This window comes from Ambystoma mexicanum, chromosome 11, assembly GCF_040938575.1.
Source record: "Ambystoma mexicanum isolate Mex_15411 chromosome 11, UKY_AmexF1_1, whole genome shotgun sequence".
Taxonomy (NCBI): domain Eukaryota; kingdom Metazoa; phylum Chordata; class Amphibia; order Caudata; family Ambystomatidae; genus Ambystoma; species Ambystoma mexicanum.
In genome coordinates this window covers 1053147906-1053173743 of record NC_090934.1, presented here as the reverse complement: position 1 = coordinate 1053173743, position 25838 = coordinate 1053147906, and the positions used below count along the sequence as shown (strand labels likewise).

The following is a 25838-nucleotide window of genomic DNA, read 5'->3' as shown; positions in this document are numbered from 1 at the left end:
TGGGTTTCTTCGGAGTTGTGAGGGCAGTCAGAGGAGCAGCTATGGTGCCATAGTCTGCCATAAAATTGCGGTAATAACCCGTGAGTCCTAAGAAGGCTCTCACTTGGGTTTGTGTAGTGGGGGTAGGCCAGTCTTGTACTGCTTGTACTTTACTGGGGAGAGGCTGTATCCTTCCTCCCCCTACTTCATGCCCAAGGTAAACCACTGAGCCTTGTCCAATCTGGCATTTACTCGCCTTTATGGTCAAGTGGGCTTTCTGAAGAGCCTGGAGCACAATCCCGAGGTGTTTCACATGGTCTTCCCAGGTGGCACTGAAAACTGCTATATCGTCTAGATATGCAAGACAGAATTCGTCCAACCCATTCAACACATGATTCACAAGCCTCTGGAAAGTGGCAGGTGCATTCTTCAATCCGAACGGCATTACCCGGAATTGGTAAAGCCCGTCGGGAGTTGAAAATGCTGTCTTCTCCTTGGCATGTTCTGCTAAAGCTATTTGCCAATAGCCCGCAGTCAGGTCAAACGTGCTGAGGTACTTGGAGGCACCCAAGGTATCCACCAGCTCGTCAGTTCGAGGCAAGGGGTGAGCGTCTGTCTTGGTGACAGCATTCAGAGCCCTGTAATCCACGCAGAACCTCAATTCAGAAGTGCCTGCCTTTGGAACCAATACCACAGGACTGGACCAAGGACTACTAGAGGGTTCAATCACCCCAAGGTCTAACATCTTGTTGACCTCGGTCTTAATATAAGACCGTACTTTATCCGACATCCTGTATCCCCTACTTTTGGTAGGTACACTGTCTCCTGTGTCAATGTTATGTTTGCACCAAGGTGTCAAACCAGGCGACTGTGAAAACAGGGGGGAAAACTGCCTAAGCAAACTTTTCACCTCAGCCTGCTGATCAGAAGTCAGGTGAGGGGCCACTCGGACACCCTCAACGGAGCCATCTGAAGGACCGCTTTGGAACAGGTCGGGAAGAGGTTCTGACTCCTCTTCCTCAAAGTCTGACGCCAGTAGCAGTGCTGCGATTTCGACTCTTGGGACGAAAGCCTTCAGCCTATTTACGTGGAACACTTTTGGAGCCTGTCCAGGCCTTCCAAGGTCCACTAAATAGTTCACCTCACCCAGGGGCTCCACCACTGTGTAAGGGCCTGACCATTTGTCCTGTAAAGCGCGAGGCCTTATAGGGTTCATGATCAGGACTTGCTGACCAGGGGTAAAGTGAATTAAGGAAGCTTTCTGGTCGTACCAATGTTTCACCAGCGCTTGTCCTGCCTTCAACTTTTCACTAGCCAAGCCCATCAGGAGTACCATCCGTTTTCTGAGCCCTAGCACATAGTCAACTACATTGGTAGTAACAGGGGGAGTGGGCATCTCCCATCCCTCTTTGACGATGGCTAAGGGTCCCCGTACGGGATGACCGAACAGAAGTTCGAAGGGGCTGAAGCCAACACCCTCCTGTGGTACCTCTCGGTAGGCAAACAGTAAGCATGAAACAAGAAGATCCCATTCTCTTCTCTGAGGCTCCTCCAGAGCCCCAATCATGCTCGTTAACGTCCTGTTGAAACGCCCCCCCAGACCATCGGTCTGGGGGCGGTATGCAGAAGAGAACCTGTAGGTGACCCCACATTCTTTCCACATAGCCTGCCTATACTTCGACATAAAGTTGCTGCCATCATCCGGCACAACTTCTTTAGGGAAGCCAACCCTAGTAAACATGCCGAGTAAAGCTTCTGCAACTGGCTTGGCAGTTACAGTTGTAAATGGGACGGCCTCAGGATACCTGGTTGCATGGTCGACCAGCACCAGGATAAACCTATTGCCTGAGGATGTTTGCGGGTCAAGGGGACCAACCATGTCGATCCCTACCCTTTCAAATGGTACCCCCACAACTGGGAGCGGTACCAACGGAGCTTGGATTGTCGCGCCAACCTTACCAGACAACTGGCAGGCGGCACAACTCCTGCAGTGACTTTCTACTTGCACCCCCATCTTGGGCCAGTAGAAGTGCATAGATAACCTTTGCTTGGTCCTCTTCATTCCAAGGTGACCAGCAAGGGGAACTTCATGCGCCAACTGCAGGAGGAAGGGTCTAACAGAAAGGGGAACCACCAACCTCCTATGGTCTCCTTCTGTAGACTCTGTGGGCTCACTGTACAGGAGTCCACCTTCCCAATAAATCCGATGCTTCCCAGGAGGTTCCCCCTCAAGCTGGGAGCAGGCCTGTCTCCTTAGGCCTTCCAGAGATGGGCACTCACGTTGGCCCTTACTGAAGTCGTCCCTATCAGGACCTCCTTCAACTAACAAGTCTTTTAGTTCAGGATGGTCGTTGGGGTCGAACACTTCAGGCATCGCCACCTCCTCGTCAGGCTCGGGCGATTGACCAACTCCCTCCACCGCAGTGGTAGGCGAGCTCGGGGGAATATTCTCTTTCCCCCGTCGGGACTTGTTGACTCCTTTCGCCTTGGGTTTCCCCTTCGGCTGGGGCGGCGTATTGGACTTGGCCAATGCTGCCCGTGCTTGAGACCGTGTGTAGGGTCTTTCGGCAGTGTCTCCTACGAGCCCTAGAGCTCTGAGATCATTGCCCAACAAGACCTTTCCCGGGACGTTTCTCTGAATGCTCACTGGAATCCTAACTGCTGTACCATTTAAAGTTAGATTAACAGGGATCACGGGAAACATACGGAGGGGGCCGTCAGCCAACTTAGTGGGCATCAGAGGAGCTCTGGCAACTTCCTCTGAGTCTACCAAGGTAGAATCCACTACAGTTCGACTGCACCCACTATCCCTAAGAGCTGGAGTATCCACTCCATTGATCAGCACACTGTCTTTAAAGTAGTGCTTGGTATTATCCGGAATCCTAGCATACGCCTCTGCGACTTTAGGCTCCCAGGAACCCAGGGACACTAAAACTACCTCAGCCTCGATCCCGCTGGGAAACGAGTCTGAGGAGAAGGACGCTCCTGTAATCTCTTCTTCCTCGTAGGAGGAGAAGGCCAGATTAGCGGAGTGGACCCCCAAAGGTCTAACCTTACAACGGGGATCCCCCTTCACATGGTCAGTTGCTCCACAAGAAAAACAAGCCCCATTGGGTCTGTTTACGTAGGGAGGCTTATTATAACCAGAGTTCTGTTTCGGAGGCGAACCTCCACTACCCTGTGAGTTCTCGTATGGCTTACCCTTATTTTTCCTTTTGTGGCCCTTATGGGAAGAAGATTTAGCAGATTCCCCACCCTCCGTATCTTTGGACTTTTTCCCTTCCTCCTGCTTACCAGGATGAGTTTTGTCCTTATGGGACACTCGATGTGACACCCATAAGTCTGCTGCAATGGCCAGCTTCTTAGGATCTATCTCCTTCGAATCGGCCAAATGCTGCTTAAGCTCCGGGGAAGAAGAAGCAAAAATGTGTTCCAGCATGACCAGATTGATCATGCCTTCGAAGGTAGAAACCTTATAACCTTCAACCCAGCCAGTTAAGTTTTTCAGGGACTCAGCTACATACGACACCCAAGTACCACCTTCCTTTTTCTTATACTCTCTAAACCTTTTCAAGTATTGGGTCGGAGTCTTCCCAAACTTTAAAATGAGAGTCTGCTTCAGCATTGCAAAATCAGCGCGCTCAGCCTTCGACATTTCCATAATGGCACTGCAACCAGAATGGGGCAGTCTGCTGAGTAACCATGCAATCTTATCCGCATTATCAACCTCTTGAACCTCGCATGCATACTCAAACGCATTTAACCAGTCCATAATGTCATTTCGTTCCTCATACACACTGAGCAGATCTTTTGGAAACCGTGGATGAGAGGAAGCCCCAGAACCATGTCCAGGACCCTTGGACCCATTTGCGAACTGAAGCTTGGCCAGTTCCAACTGGTGATCCCTGTCTTTTTGTTTTTCTGCCTGGTCGATTTTCAGTTTGGCTATGCTGAATTCAAGCTCCTGCTGCCTAAACCGCAGCTCTTGCTTCTTGAATTCAAGCATAGCCTCCCCATCAACACTGGCAGAGGAAACGTTAGACATTACATCCTCCCTGTCCTCGTGGTCGTGATGGATCAGTGCAGCGGCAGAACCGTCGGTTCTGCCAGTGAGAGCAGCCCCACCACCTTCTGCACTGTCCTCGGAAGTTATAGCGTCAAGCTGCGCTTCTTGCCACGCCACGATTCTCTGGATCATTTCCAATTTAGTGCCTTGAGAGGAAACCCCTCTCTCCGCACACATCTTCTTCAATGTTTCAGATTTCGAAGCATTTAAGGTTAATAAAGTATTCGTTTCCATACTGTTGATAGGACTATGGCCTTTTTAACGTTATATTCAATACTTTACTGCGTGTCCTGGTTGAAATAACCTGAAAACGCCTTAGCTCGTGCGCAACACTGGATACCTTCAGTCGTATCCCACCGCTGTACACCAATTTGTTAAGACGGATTTCTGAACTCTGTCCTGGTGGCGCAGAAGTTCAGAAGGCCAACCTAATTACTTGGAACAGGGTAACCTCTGGACAAGCCAGACCAATCAAGGTAGCGATCGCGGCGGTCAAGACTAGGTCTCAAGAGGGGTGAGGGTGACTGAAAGCCCGCAATGAGCACACAAAGCAAGAGCGCTTACAAACTACTCCAAACAGTTGTTTATATCAAAAATAGATACACATTTATTATAAGGCCTTGAAACTAATAACCACAGTAAAAGCAGCAATATACAACGATATTAAACCAACACATACACTATCCACCCAATATATATACAGAATACACAGTTTCACAGCATTAGCAGCACGAAATATGTTATCCACCTGCAGGGGAAGGAAAACAGGCAGTGCGAACCAATGCGTGTGATATGTCCGCCTTCTGAGGCCCCTAACTAGATGGTAGTCCAATCCCTACGAAGAGTGGAGCCTAGCGCTCAAAAGTACCTGCACACGCCGGTGCCAATGGGCAGAAGGTGAAGCTCTTCGGAGGACGTTGGACAGCTCTGTAGGGTGCCCTAATGAAGGAGAACACGGTCCGCGACTCTAGCGCAGCCTCCACTGTGAGGCAGAAGTAGGGCGCGAGTACGGACAAGGGGAGCTGTATTTACAGCGGGGAAAAGCAAGGGGCACTGCAGGAGGGCGACCAGATCCTAGCTAATCTACTCACCGGTCCCCGAAGCAAGCAGGCCCGAGCTTCTCCTCGATAGATGCAGCTTCTGGCAGGTTCTGAAGAGCAGGGAACGTCTCGTCGTCGTGCAGAGTAAAAAGACGTCCCGATCGAAGAATCCTGCACAGTTTTGTCGCCACGGCAGGGCAACGGAACGGCCGGGTGTATTCAAGCCAAACGAGCACCGTTCACCTCTAGCTTAGGGTTGCTAAGCAAACGAAGCGTGTGAGCGTGCCCCGGACTCAGAATACCACCCAACCTGTCGGCGATTACAGAGCAGGACTCCTTAGTAAGCTGGTCAGTCAACTGGATGGCCCAGAGACACTTCCGAAGGCTTACGGCAGGAGTTGATGAAGGTGCCGGGAATAGCTGGTCCTGCTATTCCAATAGGTCGAAGCGCCAGTACAGGCCTTCTTGTTCGATCTTAGGTGGAAAGGGCTTCACCGGACGACAGCAATGAGGAGCAGAAGTTCTTCAGGGGGTCACCAGCGATTCCTCGGTCCAGCCTCGTGTTCGCAGGATACTTGGCTCCTGTATCCCTGGGTTCGTAAGAACTCAGGAGATCGACATGGTAGTGGTGTTTCCAGCTCCCTCTTATCCACGGTTCCCTTCGCGCCAAAACGGAGGGGAGCCAATGGGAGATCCGCTCATCAACACACCTACCATACGTGGACCAATCACGGACCACAGTGGTCCCAGGCATTCACACCACCCTAGACTCTCTGGCACCCAGGATGTGTATTGGGACCAGACAGCCCAGCCCACATCCTGGGGGCACTCAAACGACATGTAGAAGCCCGCGAAAGCAACCGTGTTTCGCGGGAAACTACATGCCCAAATAAGGAAGGCCCCGGGTCGCCTGACCTGGGGGAAGGTAAAGGGAGCAAGACGGACAGTGGACGAGACAAAGGAGCCTCGTGGTCCGGCCATTTTGGGTAGCCGGGCCACCCTTTCGTGTTCGCGGCAAAAAGGTGCTCAGAACGGCAAAAGGAGCTCAAAATAAACCAAATGATCGCTGCCACCAGCCCAGTCCCTGAATGACTTGCACCGATCCAAAAACCATCCTACAAGAGTGTCTAGGGTCTGTAGAAGGCTAGAGACCCAAGAGAGCTGTAACTTAGCTTACAGTGCCCTCTTGTGTCGTGTTGCACTAAAATGGCGACACGATAAAAGAAACTACGGGAAACAGCGTTCCCCGGTACTGACTGTCTTAAGGGCATGTCAGTTTCCCCGTAAGAAAGGAGCGAAAGCCCAGAGGAGTACGGCAGAAGGCTGCACTTCTCTGGCAAAGTCAAGAAAACAGGTTGAAAACAATAGCAAAAAGTTTAGGGGTTGCCACATGGAAGGAAAGTTCCCTACAATAACGAAATCTTTCCTAACAAACGTATCACCATATCCTTTGTCATCGATCTTTAAGTGTTGAGAGCACATTTGCAGAATCTAAAAGGATTTTTTTTTAGCTTGCATTACTTTGCATTCTGAAACTTACATTCCTACATTCAAGATGGGCATGAGGAGAAAGCTACAATACATGATTATGTCAACTTACCATTGTTGCAATATATATATCTATATCCGCCCCCCTTTTTAGCTAGGTTGTGCAAACATCTCGGGCGGCAGAAATCTAAGGGTTTTTGAATTTTAAATGTACTGTAAGCAGGTCTGCTGGATCCCCCAGAAAGGACTGCATTTGTAAAATCCATGAATCTCTCCCTCTGCACAGGAAGAAAATAAAAACACCACCCATTTACTTGCAGTAAAAATACTAAATTCATACTTGCCAACACTCCAGATTTAGGCAGTAGGCTACTGCTTTTGAAACAGCCCTACCCCCTACAGAGTTCAGTGACAGATCCTACTGCTTTTTACAGTGGCAAGTAATGTATATGATTCTAAGGCAGGCTCCAGGACAGAGCATGCAACACATTAATTAGTCTGTCTATACAGTGGACTGGTCGGTGATTACTTTCATTGCATTCAGACCAATCCACTGACAGATGCACTCTTGCCGGTACAACCCTTAGGTAAACCAGCAGTGAAAGCAAGTGGCAGAGTGTAAGACCATCACACAGCATCTGCTGACAATTTGGTGTTAGCATTCAGAATTATACATTTTTAACATTTCAGCATCTTTCCATGTTGTGCTGTTTGTATGTTTTGCATTTTCCTGTGATGTCATTGTTATAGGAATTATTATTTTTCAAACTTGAAAAATTCTACATCTTTTTGGTCACAGAATGTTGGCAAGTATGTAAAATATGCCACTGTCCAAAGGAAAAAAAATGCCTGCCCTCCCCCTTTACACAGACTCACACAAGTATTGTGCACAGGAACACAAGTCCAAAAAGTGGACCCTTGAAAGGGCAAAGGGCTACGATGTGTATCTCTGGTCAGTTCTCAGCCACGATGCTCACTACACTCGAGAATGCGAGATGCTGCAAAGATTACAGTGGCTGACTCTGAACCGAGGGAGACCAGTGCCACGTACACAGGGGGCCTGCACGTAACGCACGAATACGTGTGGGGGAGGAGCGTCAACGGGTCCATTTCTCTAATAGGAAGTAGCCACACCACGCTTCGGGAGAGTGACGTCCTCGTTCGCACGTTCCTTCCCTAAATCCTCAAACCTCTTGAAGTTTGTTAGCGGCTTTGTTGGGACAACTAAAAAGTAAGTTCCGGTGCGTTCCTCCACCCTTAATTGACATGCGTCCAAGCGTTTTGTGCGTCTGATTTCAATGAGGGGGTGGCGAGGGGTGATAATTTAAGATTTCGTGCTGAAATGTTTACTGGTCTATTTGTATTAAACACATTGTTATCGCTACTCATAGCCAATAGCTTCAGTTGAAATGATCCAGGACTACAAGTCCCTGAATGCCACATGTCCACGATCCAGTAATAATGGCCACGTGTGGCGCATGCGCCTTACAGTGAAACTTCATATTCAGCCATGCCAGCGGCCTCGCATAATTATGGATAGATGTGAAAGAAACAGTGCTTGCAGTGCCTAGTTTTAGTTGCTTTTCTAATAAAAATATAACTTTGATCTCCATTCAAATGTAAAACGATCCTCCTTGCCATCTTTGACAAGTAGACTTTCAATTTCTGGTTCTATTGCGCATGCGCTGCATGTCTATATTTAGTTGTCCTATCAAGTAATTCTCATCATGGGTATTTTATTTGGAAGCCGAAACCTAAATGATGCTCAGTTTAAACAGCACGCAGTGTGCAATGTTATAAGTACTGACTCGGTAGGTGCGAGTCTTTCATCTTTCTGGGATCGCTATTTTCTCAACACGGGCTCATCTATTGGGAAAACCAGTGCATGTGGCTTTTTTGTTTTGTTAGTGTGAGTAGATGAGTGGTCCGGCGTGCTTGTTTTGGTGGTTAAATGATTATGTTGTTATTGATGGATGACTGGGAAAATCCTTTTCGATCTCTGGTGATTACATAGTTAACGATTTTTATTTATTATTATTTTTTTTATTATTGAATTTTATTCAGACGAACCTGAATTTTATCAAGGTTTGGAACAAACTTAGTCTCTTCACTTCTCAGTTCTCCCCCAGTCCGCTATCAAGTCCATCTGTTTTACAGTATGTATGCAGAAATTACCCCTTCACCATAATCAGTTAGATGACTCTAAGTTCGACTAGGGATTTGTTGTAGTCGATGCATGGCTAATCTGCTGTAACGCTAATTCTATTAATTTAACCATGGCCACCGTCCATCTGGTAGATCGTCTTCTTGTAGCATCCAAGAGTTTGTTATCAACGGTAGGAGATATGTTCTTATGTTTTGTTTGGTTTTAGGGCAGTATATCACCAGATGTTTCAAGGTTTCTACCATAGCTGCTTTTTTGCAGAGGCGACAACCGTGTTCGCTCGTCGGGCCCCAAATGGTTATAATTTCGTGAGTTAGCAACACATTTAGTCTGGCTTTCATGAACAGGTTTCTCTTCCTTTTTTCCGGGAATTTTACACAATAGTTTGTGGGCTTTTCAGCTTGTTAAAGGTCGGAGGAAGATGGGTTAAGAGTTTGTTCCCTGCTGCTTTCTCAATTGTGTTGATCCAGTCCATCTCCTCCATTTTTTTGTATCAGGGTTTTCTTTTAGCTCCTTTTCTGTGCAGGCTATTTCAGTCAGCTTCTCTTTTTCTGCTTTCTACCCATTTTTTGAGAGCTACACATTTTCCGATTTCTTCCAGGATGATTTATGTGTGCAACGTGTCTGCCATGATGATTTTCCTATAAAGTCTCATGGCACTTTGGTCACCAATGGAAGCTAGTGACACTAAGCCCAATTCCCGTCTGATGGTCGACTTTGGCAAGCCTAACACTGCTTTCCAAACATGACCCTCCAGTTTGTTCCAAAGCGGACGTGGGATGTTCAGAGAGGATTCCATTCCATACACAAGCGATGGGACAACCTTTGTCTTATAAAAGTTTATCGCTGGAATTAATGAAAACTTCCCGAACTTGGTATTGACTGCTCTCATCTACGAAGTTTTCATCCTACAACATGTCTTGCATAGGCTTGTCCGTTCCTGAGCTGTCAATTTGAACTCCAATGTATTTGATGATCTTTTCCTTTTCAGTTTTGGTGCTGTCGAGAAACCAGTTCTGCTGTTTGCTCGGTTTACTTGGTACTTTCTCTATAGCCAGAATTTTACTTTTCGTTTTATCTCTAGGTGGTTATCATCAATGTATTTCGCCAAATTTGATAGTTTTCGTTGCAGCCCAATTTTTGTCTGGTCTATTAAGATGACATCGTCTGCATATAAAAGTCTTGGAATAATGGTTTTACCAATTCTTGGAGAGAAGGCCCTAATTTTTGCTTCTGTATGCTGGTAATCTCCTAGGAACGCAATTAATAGGGCCAGGGCTAAAGGGCATCTCTGTTTGACACCTCTATTCACCGTGATCTCTTCCGATAGTGTGCCCTGGTGGTTTAACTTAACTCTTATCTTAGTTTGTGAGTGGAGAGCTTTTATTGGTTCGAGCACCTTTGTTGGACAGTTCCAGCCATGTAATTTCGACCACAGTTTATTTCGGTCGATCTTATCGAAGGCTTTTGAGAGATCCACGAAAGCCAAATACATCTTTTGGGGCTCCTTCCTTCACTTTAGCTTTCAGGATGTTTATTAGCATGATGTTAATCGCTGTGCTGCCGCTTTTCTAAAAGCCCGTTTGTAGGTTGTCTTTTGATGGACCATTTTTTTCCAAGTCCTGAAGTGATCAAGCAGGTGTGTTGCGTATATTTTTCCTATGATGTCCAGTAATGCTATCGGCTTATAACTCTCGCGGTCTTCTCTGCTTCCCTTTTTATACACCGGTACTGTGACAGCTTTCTGCCATGTTTCCGGAATCAATTTTTTTTACCACATTCTGCGAAGATCTTACTGATCCCTTCCGACCACTTTTTAGGGAACTGTTTAAGATCCACATTCGTCAGTCCATCGGGACATGGAGCTCTAGATGTTTTCAGCTTCCTGATTGTCCTTTCTATATCCTCGGAGTTTCATACGTCCACCCAAGTTAAGTTAGAAGCTCGCTCATTCGCGGATGTAGCTGACTTTGGGCCATCAAATTCTGTCGTTAGGTAGTTTACCTACTTTGCTTCCGACACTGTGTTGCTCAGCGTCACACTTGATGTATTATTCATGGTTTTTATCAGCGCCCAGAATTCACTTGATTTTTTTTGTCGCTATTTTTCTCATCTCTTCAGCATCATTTTGATATTGCACTGCACTGTTGTTTCCGCCAGCTGTTATACCTTTTCACTTCTAACTGCCGTTTCTCCCAATCTTGTTTGGCGTTCGTTTTCTTAGCTATTCTTCTCAATCTCCACCCCACTTTTCTTTTTTCAACCACTGCTTTATCATACGCATGCTTGGAGTAATTAATTTAGTGATTTTTCCTATCCCTGCCGTTTTGATATGCTAGTAGTAATGGCAGATAGTTTGGTCTTTCTTAGACGGGTTGCTAGCAACTCTCAGGTCGCAAGACGTTTTGATTTTCTGGATGTCCGCTTCTGTATTTTTATTTGTATTGCGCAGCCTGCCCACGGGCATCAGGGCGCATGTTTAGAAAGGTGGTTACAAGAAAGTGTTACAGCAGGCAGTTAGAGGTTACACTTATTTATACATAAACATATATAAATTATGTACAACATTTACAGGGGTAATATACAGATGCATTATATACAAGGTAGCCGGGAAGGTGCAGCATGCAGCCAGTGTTACATAGGACTGGCCGCCATAGCGTCTTGCTCATGGAGCCAGTGTTTTGTTTTACTTTTGAAGGATTGGAGGGAAGGGACATTCCTGAGTTCATTGGGTAACTAATTCCAGAGCTTCGCCGCAAGGACTGGGAAGCTCGAGCCTCTGGCAGTTTGAAGCTTGAAACTGGGGATGATAAGTGTGTGCGCTTGTGCAGATCTTAAAGGTCTGGAGGCTGTGTGTTGGGTAAAGCGCGCTGATAATTATGCCGGTGCAGCGCTATTCTGTGCTTTGTGACTAAGAACAAGTGTTTTGAGGGCGATGCGCCGTGCAATGGGGAGCCAATGTATGTTGCGTCTGGTGGAAGAGATGTGGGCGCGCCTGGGTATGTTTAGAGCAGCCCTGATGGTGTTATTCTGGGTTACCTGTAGTTTATCAATGTTTCTTTGGCTCGTTCCGAGGTAAAGGGCGTTGCAGTAGTCAATTTTTGATAAGATGAGGGTTCTGGCGAGAATAAGGCAGTTGTCCGTTGTTCTGTTAAACAGAGCCGTGTTTGTTGTATATTTACTTCAGTGACCACATGATAGTTCAATTTTTCTTGTCTCCTTCCTTGCCATGCACAGGACAGTAAATTGTGGTCACTGTGTATTGTTCTTTGTACCTTAAAACTCTCAATACTTGGTATTAGACCTTCAGTGATGAATATATAGTCTGTTACTTTTGAGGACATTCGTTCCCAAGTAGGGATGTTATTTTGCTCCGGGAACAACGAGGCTATGTTTTGGATGTTTTTCGATCTGATAACTTCATTCCATGCTTTTCCTCGCTCCATAGTTGCTTCAATTCCTCTGGTCCACTGATCGTCGCCCAACTTCTGCCCAGATGCTTCATTGCATTTGGCATTGAAGTCTCCACATATCATGATTTCAATTTTCTCGAAGTCTTCATACAGCTGTTCTATCGTTGCTCCCATATTGGAGCATAAGGTTTTTGTTGACATGCGTTGCGGGTTCCAATAGCAATTAATTATTGATAGATGATTAGGTTGGAAACTTCGCTTCTTCATGCTAGATTGTGACCATGTTGTCAGAGTAACAAGCATTTCGTATGCTTCTTTCCACTTTCTAGGTTCAGTTAGGCCCAAGCCCGTTTTAATTGCCTTTAGCAGACCCGATAACGGCATGCCTAAAAGGCCTTTAACTGCTGGCGATATTTCCACTGTAAACCCGTCGAGCGTTGGTGGATCCATCAGCCATGTCTCTTGCAAACAGACTATGTCATAGAGGCCTAGATTCACATCTCCGACTGTCTTTAGATGTGCGTGGCCTCTCGTATTCCAAGATCCCATACTATATTTTTCATCATCGGGCCCCTCCGCTCCTCTTGTCGGTTCGTTGGGCTGGTCGAAGGCAGACCCTGATCTTTGCTATTTGCTGCTGTTCTTATTCCAAGTTGATGTTAGCCACTTCCATGGGCCATTAGATTGAGATGACCCTGTCAATTTCACTGGATAATTCTCCTTTGTATTATTCTTTGACTCCTGTGCTTTTGAACCTGAAACGGTTTGTGTCGGCTGCTCTTTATGCTCCTCTCTTCGGCTTCTTGGTGAGCCCTGTCCATATACGGGATGTGCCCTATATGAGTAAGTCTGTTGCCTATTTTTTCCCACTTCTTCCTGCCAAATTTTGTCGCTTTCTCGTTTTCCATCTCTTTGGGTATAATGGTTTACCTGCCAAGATTATTATTCTTCTTCCTGGGAATTCTTCCAGCGATTCTGATGGTATATCTCCTCTGTTTTTGATAATGCTTTCAATGTTTTTCCCTGTCTTTCTTTTCAATCTCCTGATAGTTTCTTCCCCTCTTCTTTTTTTATTTCAGTCAGGCGAAAGCCCATTTGTTTAATTTCTTCGATTGCAAACTGGTCGATGTATTTGATTCCAGCTGATTTTACATGAAGGAATGCTTTGGCCTTCTTTTCGTTGTGATACAGTTCCACTAATTTGATGGCTTCTGTTCTGATTTTTCTTACAGTTTTCGTTTTCTTTGTTATCTGCAATACTGTCGGTCGATTTAGTATTATGTAGTCTTCTTTTTTTTCCACTTGTTCTAACTTAAAATACGCATATCTCTTCTTTTGTTTGCTTTTCGTCATCCTCTCTTGGTGATTGATACTGCTGTGCACTCCATCTAGTTCTAATTCCTTTTGTTGTTTCCTTCTTTCGCTCCACACTTGGATAATCGTTTGGTTTTGTCAATTTTCTTACTCATTGGCGAGCCACTTCGATCATTGAGGTGGTGTATATCTTCTTTTCTTGCTTTACCTGCGAAACTTGATCCTTTCTTATGGCTAATTCCATCACTACTTATATTTCTTTTTGCGCCCCCCTCCTTTGACTCAATCAGATTATTTTCCAAATGTTGCGATATGTTCATTAAGTCGGAATTTGTCATAAAATCCTCTGCTGTTTTTGGCGATCTTAATGTGTACCTCTCTGATGGCCGTTTATTGACACTCTCTTGCTGCTCCTTTGTTTGAGGCCCCGTTATGTTGTTTGTTATTTCAAATGGTTCGAATGTCGCCTTTATTTCTTCATTGGACTTTGTTTTCCTCTACCAGCAATGTTATCATTCGCGGGTCCCTTTTTTGGTTTGGCAGTTGATTATCTTCGCTTTTCTCTGCTGAAGGTATTGACATGGGTTTTTCCTTATCCATAAGCTGTATCTGCATGTCTGTAGTTTAAGTGCCTCACTTCCCGTATCTCGTATGTTTTCCTTGGGTTTTAGAATGGTCTTTGACACCGTTACTTTTCTATTTATTGTTTCCATGCTTTCGATCTTTCTTTCTAAAGATTCAATTTTTTTCTTTCCCAGTTATTTTGCAGACTGCTTGCTCTTTCTTCCACCGCCATTATGTAGCTATCCACATGCGACATTTTCTTTATCATATTTGTCAGAATTGCGGTGTTATCTTGAATCCTCCTCTTTTATGGCTTCGTAAAGTTTACAAAACTGCACTAGTACAGTAGTTATTGCGGACATGATTGCTAACATGTCCGATTTCTTGTTTGGTGATTCTTCTTGCATTGATGCTGCAATATCACTTAGACGTCTATTCTTCGGTGATAATTGGATTTTTTCTGGTCTCCTAGTGACACCTGGTGATTCCGTTGTTGAGCGCTCCATAGATGTCCTTTGATCATGATCTATTGCTACTAGACCCCCAGATAACCTTTTATTCATTCGTTGGTTATACCGATTGACTATTTCCTCATCCGTTTTTTTTTTTTTGTAGGTGTCATTCTTGTCTGACCCATAGTCAGATGGGGCTTAGTCCAGGTAAAACTATGCTCTCTTCCGGCCTGTATGTGGTCCTGCTGTTGCGCCTCTAGAGTTGTTTGCTCTGCCTGCGCTATATCCAGCGTTTGTCCATCCACCCTTCCTTCTGTTTCACCTAAAATCGACAGAGCTTGTTTCTTTAGTCGTTGGATCTGCTTGTTGTATGCTTTGGGTCGGGGATCGCTCCGCTCCTTATGTCTGCTTGGTTGGTACTGGGCTTCACTACCCACTCCGGGTCTTCTTGGTTTTTAGTTACATCATTGTTACTGATGTTTAGGTTTTCTTGAGGTCTGACCTCTTCTACAGTTTGACTTTAAATATGGAGGCCATGTCAGTTTTTCTTTGCTTTGAAACTGGTGGAGTTTCTTGTGCCACTTCTAGCATCTCTGCGTCTGATACTTCTGTCTCCGTGTTTAGCTTTCTTTTATGTTGTTGCGTGAAGAAAGCCTTTAGGGGGCATGATAAAAGTGGGTTTGGCAACCCTTTTGACGTGGGTCCCCATCTTTTAATCACCTTTGGACCCTCACTTCCTTTTGATTTCGCCTTTTTTGTTTTCTGCTCCATCATAAGCAGTTTATTTGTTACATTTTCAAAAATCTTTTTTTGCCCCTAATTTCGTTGATTTGGCCTCCATTTTTTTTTTTTTTTGTTTTGTTTTTTTTTCTCTCTAGATGCAGTCTTCAGTTGTTCCCCATCCGTCTCCTTATTGGAGTCTTTGGGCTCACCCTCCTTTCTGTGTCCGTATCTACTTCTTCAGATTCACCATCCTTTCGCTTTCAATATCCGTCTCACTGGCGGTAATCTCTATGATGCTCTCAATGTCGTTTACTGTCCTTTTTCCCTTTGTTGCCGATTTAACCCGACCTGACAAGTTGTCGTGTTGCTCCCTGATGTTGCTGTGGATCATTGCTTTTATTTTAATTTTATTTTCTGTGGTTTCAACTGGTTCCAATATATTGTACAGTACTTTTTTTGGTCCTTTCCTTTGCTTTTTTCTTGAACCCCAACTTCTCGGGTTGGGGGTTTTTCTAGGCTTTCATCCGAGTTTCCCCCGGTTTTCGTCCACGTTTTCGTCCCCCTGGGGCCCCTCTATGTTTTGCTCCTGGGCGTCAGGACACTTTTCTGCGTCCCCAGTGTTGAGGCCGGCCATACCTCTGCCTGTCTGGAAGGGTGAGGTTTTATCGCACTCCGGCCCCTCTTGTGCCTCATCCGCTTCAGTTCTTCCTTTTCGCCCTCTCCCGCTGCTGTGATTCTGCTTAGAGTCCCGCGGGAGCCGTCCTCCGACAGCTCTCGCTCGAACTCTAATCGCCCCACCGGTGGACGGCGGATTTCGACCACCAGCGAGTGTGGAGGCAGAAGGGCACCTTGTCTCCTCGCTGTAACTCGTCTCGTGGGTTTGATCTTGGGTTTCCAGGTTTATCGGGCCCACTCTCGCCGGACCCGGACGCACCTCCCGGTCCTCCTGAACCGCTGGATATACTATTGGAGACGATAGAGACGTAGACGCAGTTAACGTTGATGGTATTGGAGATGGCTCAGGTAGGATTGCTCTTTCTTCTACGGGGCCGTGGTCTTGCACTTCTTTCGAGCCACTTACCCGGTCAGGGGTGAGGCCAATGCTTACCGGGTCCATATGCTGAGCCACGCCTATGGATGCGGGTCTTGGAGCAGACCCCATTTCAATCGCTCCCCTCTCCTTCCTTCCTTGGGCCATTGGACGTGGCGACTTTGGCGTTGATTTGGACCGTCGGGCTCCATGCGGCTCAGGCTCCGCGTTTGCAGCGGACTGCTGCAGACTGGCTCACAACCTCGGCTCACCAGCTCCGCTCACTGCTCTGCGGTGTGTCGGTGTAAATATAGGCACCGCCCACTCACAAACAATGTGAAAAGACTCTGCTGAGACTGCTGCAGACTGACTCACAACCTCGGCTCACCAGCCCCCCTTTTTCTCTTTTGGGTTCTGGGACTTAACATTGTTGTGTTTTTTTATTTTAATTTGTTTTTTAAATTTTGTTTTAGCCGATCTATTTGACTTTTCACAGTGCATACAATTCCAGAAAAAAGGAAAGAATCACATTTGATTTAAATTTCAATTGCAATCAAACAAACTATTAATAAATATACAAAATACACAGCTTTCCAGTTGTTACTTTGAAGCGAGGACACCCCGTATTCTCCTGGGCGTCTATACAAAATACCCCATCTAAAACCAACTCGTGTCAATAGCAGTGCATTAAGCCACATACTTGCAAAACATGTACAACATGCACAATCAAAGAGGTTTCGTGGCCTGCATCAGCCTGTCCCAAAACATTGTTGACGATGAGCTGTCTTTTTCTCTCCACAAAAGGTAAGAAGTACTTCAATCTTCCCTCGTCCCTTTGCACTACAGCAAAATATGTCCGAGATTGATCATTTACTGCTTTCAAATTCTTATTGTGATGAAACTGAACTCCCCCCCCCCCCCCCCTCCCCCCTGTATGCATCAGATTGAGGAGGATGTGTCTTCAATTGCGGGAAGCGTCGTTGCTGGAGCCTGGTAGAACTGAAGCTTTCCAACATCTTTCCCCCCGCCTTAATTCGGCTTTAGAAGGCTGAGACAACGAACGGATGAAACTAGCTGTCCCAGTGTTCTTGACTTTCTCAGATTTAACATTATTATTTTTTTTTTTTTAAAGACGATTCCAGTCGCCTTTTTTCTTCCTCCTGGCTTTTCCCGTCCTATGATTTTCTTGACAAACAACCGCTATCGGGTCAGCATCTAGTGGGGGTCCAAATCATCTTCTTTAGGCTTACCCCCTGCCCCCTCCCTTGCACATGTAACGTCTACTACTTGGGCTATTTGTCTGAACTCCTCAAGTACTGAGTCCGAGAGAGCGGTATCATAAAACGTATTGAGATTATTAAGCTTATCGTCTGCTGGGGGTGCGTCTTCGCCCCTCACCTGGCCACTGCTCATTTGGATGCTGTTCACCAGCAGAGAGACAACTTCACAGATCTTTTCCCTCTGATTATCCACTCCCCCAGCTGATCTTTCATGGAATTCACCTCTCATGCTTGTTTTTTTAACTCCCTCTTAAGATCCGATACCGAAGACATTACTATAGTGTTTAGAGCATTTCTAAGACCAACCACCCAAGATTCACAGGAGCCCATCTCTTTAGGTAGCTCCATCAAAATCCCAGAGTGTACCTGAACTTTACCCTTAAGTAGCTCAAAAACGTTCACTAATGAATTAAACACAAAATTCAGAGCCGGAAGAGTACCATTGTTAACAACTGGGCCATTCAAGTTTTCACAGGTTTTTTGTGACTGGATAATGGGCTGTTCAGCGCAGTGTAGACCTGAACTCGCCATCTGAGGCAATGCCGAGGGCCGTATGAGAGTCATAGATGACACTTGAAGCGGGGGGCTTGGAGGTAGTGGAAGCAGTCGCCCCTCCTCAAACTCCCCTCCCCCCCCCTCCATCATCTTACTGTCTCCCCGCATCCAGATCAACAAGTCGGGAGGAACTATCCCCACTGAATTACATTGAGGGGGCTAGACCACCCATACTACGGGACCTCCACTTTCGGGAAGAAGCCATTGATTTTCTTCTTAATGTTGGGGGCTGTTTTATGTATATTTCAGACCGGAGACCCAAAGTAGCTGAGCATCAACTGTATCTAAGTCTGTAACTATTGTAATTTCCATGCCTATGTACTTGTGCTTGTGCCCAGACCGTCACGCCCTGCATATCGATCACTGGACGCACATTTTGAACCTCACCTACACCGATTGAAACTCTAACTCTGGAGCCCTCAAGTCACCCTGCATTTCCCCACTCCGCAAATAGTTCATTGAGGGCCCCTTGATGCCTGTGCACAGGGTGCCGCTTTAGGGTGAAAATCATGTCAGCACACCCGACAGCCAGAGACGCAGGTAAGTTTGAGACCAGGGGCGAGGACAGGGGAGGGAAGGAGGCACTGAACAAGTCACAAGTATCTTCCAACAGGGGAAGAGAGTGTACCTTATCCTTCCAGAACGATTCGTCCTCAAGGGCGCAGTGGATCAAGTAGATGTAACAGGCATCATCAAATCGGAAGCCTAAGGATGCAGGACAAGCGGGTCAGATGCACCATGGAACACTCTGCACCGCAGCGATCTGCTTGGGAGCCAGGGTTTTAGATTTTTTTTTTTTTTTTTTTGCTCCTCCTTGAGCAGGCAGTGCAGTAAACGGCGAGAACAGACCAGCAAATGAATTGGAGACCAACACAAGGAACACTCCCACAGCAATGCGCTTGTTTTCTTTCACAATTTGAAATTTAGGAAAATTACAAGTTCAACCAAAAACCGGACCCGATGGCCCCCTCTCTTGTGGTCTGAAGATACTGAGATTTCTGTGGCTCAGTAAATATTGAAATGTATAGATACACGAGGACATGCAAATGTTTTTTTTTTTGGCTATGTGGTTGAAAATGGTTGGATAGATGAGTGGGTGAACATGGTTGGATGGGTGTCTGAATGAGTGGCTAATAAGGGTGGGTGTATGGATATTGTTGGACGTTTGAGTGGGGGAATACAGGTGAATGGATGAGTGAATTTGTATGGGTGGTTGGACAGATTATTGTATGAAAACAGCTGGATCATTTGGTGACTATGGCTGTTTGGTTGGATGAGTTGGTCAATATGGTTGGCTGAGCGAATGGGAGACTAACGTTGGAAGATGGGTGGGTGAATATGGTTTGATGTTGGACGAATATGGTTGAGTGGGTGGAGATATCAATGGATGAGTGGGTGAACGTGATATGTTTATTGGGTTTTATACTGCACACATTACCATTGTAGTGGTCGTAAACCGCCTAACGTCCATTTGGAGGTAAACTGTGGTTCGGCCCAGGGTGTAAACCAGACTGTGCCCTGGGGGATCAAAAGGAAACTGGAAAAAAGTAAGCAAGACAGAGAAATGGAACGAGCAAGTTGGAGAACAATACAAACGAACACTGGACGTGGTTGACAACCAAAAACGAGGGACAACTTTAACCCTTACCCGTACAAATACAAGCTAGGGCAGGCAATTCACTATCTGCAAGCCAACGCACACAGGTGCCAGTTTCTCCTGGTTTAGGAACTGTCTTATCACTCTACCCTCACTAACCAACCTTGTCCTCTTTCGTGAGGGCCTGGAGACTGCCCCTTTGGGGTAGCGGTCCGCGGAATAAAGTAACATAACATAATCTTCACCCCACCTTTTGCATCTCATGCATTTATACTTGAGTAGGGTTTGGTTTATTACTTTGTCTTGTCTGCAGTCAAACATTCTTATTGGGTGCTGAATTGATACTTTGCTTTCACTGCATTTAAACAACCTTTGTGCTTTTTCTGTATCAAGAATATTGTAGCATTCAAACACTTGATGTTGTGCTTGTCGGAACACCCTGTGGTTCCCAGCTGCTTTGGGCAAACTTACTGGTTCCTTCCAGTGTCTCCATTGTTGCTTGTGCCGCTGCAGTGTGATTCCTTCACCCGTCTTCCAGTTAGGAGGGTGCAGACGTTCTCCTTGTGTGTGCGCCTCTAAGAATAGTGAGCAAGGGGTCCAGGTCTGGATTCCCCTAGTAACTTAGGGTGAGACCCAAAGTTACTTGAAATATGCAAATAACAATGGGGGTCCTGGGAGACTCTCTGCCAGACATGAGTCCTGGTTGCAAGAGCCTTAACCAGAGCCTTTAGCTCACTATCTTTCACAGAGGAGAAATATCCTAAACATATCAGTCTTTGTCCTGCCCTGGGGCAGTCCAGCACCGAAATGCTAGGCAATTCTCCTCTGAACAAGAGTACCAACAGCAACCCCAGACAGTATTTCGGTCTGGTTGTTGTTTTCTTATTTCAAGTAACTTTGGGTCTCACCCTAAGTTACTAGGGAAGTCCATACGTGGACCCCTTGCTCACTATTCTTAGAGAGGCACAGCTACACCCTACGGATGAGGTTCAACCAGACCGAAACTCTGGGTAAGGCTCTTGCAACCAGGACTCATATCTGGCAGAGAGACTCCCAGGACACCCCTTGTTATTTGCAAACTTCAAGTGCGTGTCAGTTTGCACAAGCCCCCATGTCCTCCTCCTTGTTTTAGTACCTGGGTGGATATGGGAGTTGGAGACCCATTTAAAAAAATAAATAAATTAAAAAAAGTTTTATTGGTTTTAGTAGGTATCCATACAGATGTCAAAACGTTTGTACATCAATGAGCATTCCTTTTGGCATACACAGTGACCTGCTGAACCACACACATGACCGTTTAACATCCCTAACCCCTGCCCTTCCTCCCGCATACTCCCTCCCACCCCATGTTGCTTATCGAGCCTCAGCTTCACATCCTCACTTGTCGAACGAGGACCATGCCTATTGCGCAGTCTCGGGATGTCTGTCCTTTCCCGGCCTCCTCAGAGGCCATTGCAAACAAGGTTTGTGTAAGTGTGATCCATGTCGTGTTCCCCTTATTAGTATCGGAAGGGTTTGCGTAAGCCGCTCTCTGCCAGACTATTGTCAGTGCCCACTTTTTAACGTCACAATACCAATCTTCTAGATGAGGGCCCCCGGGGACTTACAAGAAATCGCTATCTGCCTTTTAGCCAGGATAAACGCAAAGTCTTGTAACTTGGAGGTAGAACATAGGTGTTTGGTGTGTGAAAAGCAACCCAACGTGCATGCTTCTGGTGTGAATGGGTGGATGCTAAAGCCTGCTTTGTGCATTCTGTCCGCTCTTCCCTAACCCCAGTACTGCGACAACCTAGGACAGAACCAAAACATGTCCAGCATCCCCGCGTCTGGGGCTTCAAATCTAGGGTAGCGTTGTATAGAAGAAGCCCTGGAGAACTTGGAAATCCTGAGAGGTATCAAATACGTTCTATGCGTGACCTACAGTTGTATCAACTGCAGTCGTGTATTCCGGGACACTTTCTTATGGTACTGCAATATCTGTGCCCAGTAATGGGGTCCCCAGGTCCTCCTCCCACCCGTACCTAGTGCTTACATTGGTTAAGGGTCTGCTCTCTAGAAGGAATCCGTACAGCCGAGAAATTGTGTGTGGGCCCTCTGCCAAGTCATACATTGTATCAATTAAGGAGAGTGCATTTGCTGCTACTACCTGCGTTGGCCATCTGCGCATAATTAGGTTTTTGATGGTGAATTGGCCATAATGTAGCCCTACACAGGGGAGGAGAGGGTTCGGTGGGGGGAGATTGGGGCGAGAGCCCCGCGTGAAATGTAAAACAAAAAAGTATTATTATTTTTTATTTTATTTTTCAGATTGGAGGATATGGGCAGTGGGGGCTCACATGGACCATAAAAACTGCCTCGGGCACCAATGGAAAAGTGACCCGCAGTTGCAAATGGATATTCATTCCTTTAGTCACAGACTGTTTGAATAGTACCCAAGGGGGTGTTTTCTGTTAAAATGTAAGCAAATTGTGATATTTAAAGAATATCCAGAAACAATGGTCAAAACTATTAGCTGCATAGTGTAGTAACTCAACTGGCACACATTGTCCGAAATGTGACCCATTTTGACTGGCCTACACTAGCATTTTGTGTTTTTGGTACGGGCATTGCCCTATAGGTGAGTCAGAGCCTTGCGGCTCATCCATAAGGTGCGAGGGGGCGTCCACCCAGTGGCCCCCTCACCCATTATGGAGGAGCCAAGGAGCCAGCCCGGTGAAACACTAAGCACTCAGCTGCTTTTTCCAGCTGAGGGAGTGCTCTTGGGCTGGCTGAACTGTCAAAGGGAAACAGCGTTTCCCTTTGATGGTACTGTTCCCCAGCCGCACATGCTCATTGAACCATGCAAGGCTGGGGGCGTTTTGCTTTGCCAGCTTTCCATAGCTCATTGGAAATGCTGGCAGGGTCTCTGTATGTGTGAAGGGGAGCTCCTGCGCCTCCTCGCACATATGGACAGAGAAACCTGGAGAGGGGCATTTCAGCACCCACGTGTAGCCCCCTGCAGAAGGTACTTTTATGTTCATTAATTTTTTTTTTAATTTAAATGTGTATGGATGTGTGTATGGTGATGGGTGCTTGTATGAATGATAGAGTGATTGCTGTATGTGTGTGCGTGTGTTTGTTTTGGTCCGTTGAGCTGATTGTGGCAAGTGGGGGGTTGAGGGGGGAAGGAGGGTTGTACAACAAAGGCATTTTAAAAATGCCCCTGTTGCACAATCCCCCTACCCACTTGCCAAAATCAGCTCTCCTTTTGAGGCGCAGTGGAGCCCAGGGGACAGGGATGGTGTGGTATCTATCGTAGATGTCCAGTCAAAAATAATATGCTTTCCCCCTTGGCCCCCCAGCGTCAATTGCCAACTGTTTGGCTTTTTACCGATTCTTTTTTAAAGTATGCTCTAAAATGCGACATTTTAACCCATTATTTAAAATAAATTAATGGGGGGGGGCAAATCCCCCTTGATTGGTTTGGGCTCCCTCGCTGTGCTCGGTTGCCATGGCATTTTTGTGTGAAATAGTTAAGCCCCTCCACTTAAAAAATTCACCAACTCCCACTACCCCTCGGACTGTGTTGGGAACAGGGTGGGGGGGATCCCAAGGACTGTGGTGGGAGCAGGATGAGCAGGAGCACTGGGATAGTGGTGAGAGCATGGTGGGGAGAGCCCAGGGACTGGGTAGGACTGGGATGAGGGAGTCCAGTGACTGTGATGGGAGCAGGTGGAGGAGCCCAGGTACTATACTGGGAGTAGGGTGCAGCGACAGCGCGCAATAGTTCATAGTCATTTGTATATACATACATTTTGGAGGGGGGGCGGCCTGCCCAAATTTTATGCAGAGGGGGTCCTGGCCAAAAAGGTTTGAAGACCACTGCCTTAAAGGGTAGTGTAGGAGCTATCCAGGTCAGCACACCACATGCATACGCAGAGTATGTGGAGCCTATGAGTCCCCCCACACCCCATTTTCTGCTAAGTTGTGCTTGCATTTCAATGTGTCGGGGGGGGGGGGCTCCTGTAATAGAGCTATATACATGTCTAGGAAGATAAGTGTACACTCTATTCCTTTTCACAAAGTTATTCAGCCCCCGAACATTCCATGTTAACAATTTTATCTTGCTAGCCATCTCCAAACATTTGCAGCAAAGGGGGTCAACAGTGCCGCCAACCCCGCTCCCATCCCCCTACTTCGCGCAACATAACCAGTGCTCCATAAAAAGGTCCCCAGCGCTGAGACTGATATTAGCAACACAAAACCCCTGTTCACTTCCCCAACTAACAGTCGCCCAGTATTATTACCCGTGCTCGGGCGTGTCCACCTTTCGCCACTGCCTATGGGATTTCGTCCCAAGAGTTTGCGCAGCGGTTGGGTGCAAAAACAAGCACCCAGAAAAAGGAAAAAAAGTCAAACTCTGTGGGTGTGCTAGTAGCAGCCCTGGGATCGGACTGCTTCTTTGTGTTTACTAAGAATGCTGAGGTGAGAATCCTGCCAATTGAACAACCTGGGCAATAGCTTCGAGCTCAAGGAGAGGACCCTCCCCGCTATTATCTTTGCTCCCTCTGGGAAAAATTCACCAGTTTTTTGTCGTCTGCTCCAGCAGCCCGTAAGTTCCCTCTCCTCCACTCGATCGGCAAGTACCATTCGCATCCGCTCTCGAGGAGTCTGTGTGCTCATGTGGTGAGGTGACTTCTTTTGACCGTGGGTTAATCCTCTCTGTCCATCCACTCCTGTACCTCTTCGGGCTGTTCAAAGAATAGGGCATGGTTTTTATACAGGACGTTTAGACGCACAGGGTACATTAGCATATACTTCTTGCCAGCGTTGTGGAGCCTGATCTTGGCCGATGAGAACAGCGCTCTGCTTTGTTGGACCTGGAAAGTATAGTCCGGGCATCTTTGCTGATGTCCTACACTTTGTGCCGTCTTGTCTGGAGTATGACAGGATCTTCTCTCTGTCTCTGTAGTTCAAGACTTTAGCTATTATCGGGCGTGGTGGGGCTCCGGGTGGTGGTTTCCTGAGGAGAACCCTGTACGCCCTCTCTATCGTGAAGCCTTGGGACAGGTTCCCCGGCCCGATATCCTGCAGGAATAGGTTTTCAATGTACCTCGTAGGGTCTGCACCCTCTTCTCCTTCCGGTAGGCCTACGATGCAGACGTTGTTAGTTCTGGCCCTCCCCTCCACATCTACCGCCCTGCTCTTGAGGGGGTTAACCTTTTGTTGTAAAATGTGGAATGCGGGCGTCATTGTCCTTGTTTTTCTTTCAGTTGCGATTCCAATTCAGTCGTTCACTCTGCTAATTTTCTCACGTCCTGCCGCAACAGCCCAACGTTGACTATTTCCGTGATTGCCACTAGAATCTGATTATTTTCTTCGTTCTCATTCCCTCTCATTGTCAATTGACGTAGCCATCTTGTCGTTGGGTTTGTTGTGTAGGGGTAAGGTATAGCTGTCGAGCGTTTTTTGTCTGCCCTTCGCTTTGGCCGCTTTGGGAGGCATCCAGCTTGTCCATGTGTAGTTGTGATGACCCCAACTTATTGGATATGTCCGTTTTATTGCAAATTCCACTCTATTAGCTAAACCAGACCAATGTGCTGTGTCCAACTGATCCTGCCGATGGCATTCACCTATGCTGGCCTTCAAGAAAGATACCCAAAGGGGGAGCCTCAGTGTGGGTGGACTGGAAGCACAAAACGAAAAGGTGATGGCTGGAAGGTTTTGAATTAATCATAATGACAGGAATAGCTCTGGCAAACCTCCAGACCATCGTTTTTCAGCCTGCCAAGCCATTACAGAAGGGGGGAAAAACCATACGCAAATCAGAATTGGTCCTACCCCAAAAGTGGGAGGCCAGCCCGAACTGCTAGGTCACATCCCTTCTGCACGAGACCACAAGCATCCCCAGACTTGTTTCAGCCTTGTTTGGCATCATCAGTGAGGAGTAGCTTGGGTCTCTAGGCCGGGCACGCCACCCAGTTAATTGCAGACTCTTATTCCTTGATCTCCCGAGCAGGGTGCGCCCCCATCGGAGACCTCTCATGTGGTGTCAGGGTATGAGGTGAATGCATGAATGCAGTTATCTTGTGTAGATACCCAGCATAATGTGCAATCTTGCCGTGAGTACCAAATTGTGCTACAGCGACACTGCTGTGCTTTTATTCTTTGTGCATGTTGGCGCCCTTGCCAAC

General features: G+C 46.7%; 1 protein-coding gene across 2 annotated transcripts in view; it reads left to right on the top strand.

Annotated features, from left to right (window-relative positions):
- The first annotated feature begins 7664 nt into the window (after positions 1–7664).
- The window catches only part of LOC138504084 (apoptosis-enhancing nuclease-like), an 87811-nt gene continuing 69637 nt past the window's right edge, over positions 7665–25838 (top strand). The window contains exon 1 of one of the 2 annotated variants that reach the window (XM_069624294.1): positions 7665–7804. The gene's annotated coding sequence lies outside the window, so the exon portion shown is untranslated. Of the gene's footprint in view, positions 7815–25838 lie in introns of both variants that reach the window. The other variant, XM_069624295.1, reaches the window with a different exon arrangement.